At 42.5% G+C, this 2,961-nt stretch overlaps 1 protein-coding gene across 23 annotated transcripts in view; it reads right to left on the bottom strand.

Annotated features, from left to right (window-relative positions):
- RIMS2 (regulating synaptic membrane exocytosis 2) overlaps window positions 1-2,961 on the bottom strand; it is an 848,125-nt gene that overhangs the window by 109,440 nt on the left and 735,724 nt on the right. The window lies entirely within an intron of this gene.

Below are 2,961 nucleotides of genomic sequence, written 5' to 3'. Positions count from 1 at the left end.
CTGTGTGCTCTCCTCAAGCTCGGCCTCCTCTTCATCTTCCCCATCCGCAAAATCCTCAGGCATGGCTGAGAGTACCCCCTCCTCAGAATCCATGGTCAGGGGTAGGGTAGCAGTGGCTGCCCCCCTCCCCCCGAATTGCATGCAGCTCAGCACAGAAGCAGTATGTCTGCAGCTTTGACCAGAACCTTCTGTTTGCTTCTTTGGTTTTCTGGTGCACTTGTCTGAGCTCCTTAACTTTCACGCAGCACTGTATTGAATCCCCAGTGTGGCCTCTCTCCATCATGCCCTTGGAGATTTTTTCAAATATTTTGTCATTTCGTCTTTTGGAACATAGTGCTGTTACCACAGAATCATCTCCCCATATAGTGTTCAGATCCAGTACCTCCTGTACAGTCCATGCTAGAGCTCTTTTTCGATTCTCGAACTGCATGGTTACCTGTGCCGATGAGCTCTGCATGGTCACCTATGCTGATCAGCTCTCCATGCTGGGCAAACAGGAAATGAAATTCAAAAGTTCACGGGACTTTTCCTGTCTACCTGGCCACTGCATCTGAGTTCAGATTGCTGTCCAGAGCGGTCACAATGGTGAACTGTGGGATAGCTCCTGGAGGCTAATACCATTGAATTGCGTCGACACTAACCCTAACTCAAACTGCCAATGTTGATTTAAGCGCTACTCCCCTCATCGGGGAGGAGTACAGATATCAAAGTAAATGGCTTCCTTGTGTGGATGAGTGCAGGGTTAATTCAATTTAATGCTGCTAAATTCGACCTAAACTTGTAGTGTAGACCGAGCCTAACAGTAGGCCAAACTGTGGAGTAACTGAGGAAAATGCCTATGTTTACCACCTGTTTCCATGGGATCAGCTAACACAGGTTGCATTTAAGGCCTTTAAGGACAGACACCAAGGAAACTAGCACTGCTATTCCTGGAAGAAGCATATTGGCTAAACTGTCCATTGTACCTGAATAAGGAGGATGCTGGGGTAAGAACACTGGCAAGCCTCATTCATACTCTATCTTGCATTATGAGTCTATCCTGATGCTCTTGATTCTTGCTGTCCATAGTTCCAAAGAAACTGCTGGTGGTGGCTGTTTTTCATGACTGTTGTATTACAGTCAGGGGCTGCATAACCAAAGTAAGCAAGTGTGTAAAAGCCACCTTTAGTGCCAGCTGCAAGACCTACAGATATCAGACCCTTGACCTCTGGAAAGACACTGTATGCAGCAATTCTTTCCAGGGGGGTTATATTATTGTTATCTAGCTATGACCCACACACAGCCTGAGTGCAGAGAACTTGAATAGCTGATGTGGACAGAAGTTAAATGTTTCTATACAAGAAACAAAATATTTTTTTTCAGAAACGATCTTTATTATTTTGAAAGAAAATTTTAAGGAGATTCAAGAGTCAACCACAGTACTCACAGAGGAAGGGTGGGATGAAAACTCTTAAGTCAGTGGAGTACCTCAAGGAGCATGTCTTTATCGTTTTCTATTTGAGAACTAGCCATCATGTCTATTCTTAGCCTCCGACTGCATTAAAATGCATTAAGAAAAAGAGACTCCACAGATATTTCTCATCAAGTACACCAATTTCTATCACAGTGCCTAAAACATATTAATGATGTTACTTTACATTGACTGTAATTTGCGAAATAAATAACACTGCTTAGTAAAAACACTGAAGGAGATGACTTGGTGATCTAAGTCTTAGGACGGAAAGACCAAGACTCACTAGAACCACAGGTTCAAAAAATGACAGGGCCAACTCAGTTCTATATTCTTCTGAGCTAGATACATTGAGATGGTAAATTGCATATGTCTTTTGGAGGAGGCCTTAAAAATGAAGTCCTGGCTGAGCTAAGTACAGTAGGAAGTCACAGTCCTTGCTCAGAAGAGCTTACAAACTAATTTAATATAAAACCCAATGTAACAAACATTAGGATGAAATAGGAGAGGAAAGACTAAGGTAACTACTAGGAGTGTGCAGTTATAGAGGCTTGTAATATGCAAGACTGGATGATTCAGAATTATTTAAATGTTAAGTTCTTAAACAAAACAAATAGTCATTTTTGTGTGTGATAGAGATTAGGATGCCGTAGGGGACGAGTGGTAGCAGACACTCAGGAAAGTTCATCCTTGCATCAGTGCAAGTGCCAGTAGGGGCAGATCATACTGCTCCCCATTTCAGGGATGGCAGGAGTCAGTGCAGCCTAATGCACAGGCTTGGCCAGCTCTGAGTATTTTGTGGAGGCAGAGAACCAACTCAGGTCTTCCTTCCTTCTATTCCTGTTCGCCCCTGTGTCAAACACCCTCTGAGATGTTACATAAAAGCATTTTTGGCAGAAGTGGGAATAGAATCTACATCCCTAAATACAGCAGATCCAATTCTCATCCAGTTGGATGGACTGCCTCTTAGAAAGGACCTGTAAAATCCCTGTGGTTGGCCATGATGTCTGAAAAATGGAGCAACTTCTGTTTATGTAACTATTTCAAAATGTTATACTTCCTCCTATAGTGGCTTGTGCAAAGAAGATAACAGTCTACTCTAGCTGCTAGCCATTGCAATTACTCCTTTAGTTCAAGCGGTAGAGGTTTAAGCTGTATTGCTGAAGGGATAGGGTTCACTTCTTTCTGATGATCCTGAAGGAAGTAATACAACTACACATTACTTAATTTGTTTTTTTTAAACAATCCAACAAGCCAAACAACACTAGGAAATTACATACAGAATCTAATTTTGCAGAATGTTATTAACATTGCAAAATCAAGCTCTCAAAAGTTATGAAATGCCAGAAGTAAGATTGCCCATGCAACCTAAGTTCTGTCTCTTTGTGCTGTGATACAGCATGGCCAGAGGGCAGCATAAGAGTGTTAGCAGGGGGCCTTATTCCCTGCCAAGGGAGGAAGGTTTGCTTTAGATTAACTAGAACAGCTGTGGCCAATTAGAGCACCTGACT

Source organism: Chelonoidis abingdonii, chromosome 2 (assembly GCF_003597395.2).
Source record: "Chelonoidis abingdonii isolate Lonesome George chromosome 2, CheloAbing_2.0, whole genome shotgun sequence".
Classification (NCBI taxonomy): domain Eukaryota; kingdom Metazoa; phylum Chordata; order Testudines; family Testudinidae; genus Chelonoidis; species Chelonoidis abingdonii.
Note: the sequence above shows the minus strand (reverse complement) of the source record. Positions and strands in the feature narration are given on the sequence as shown.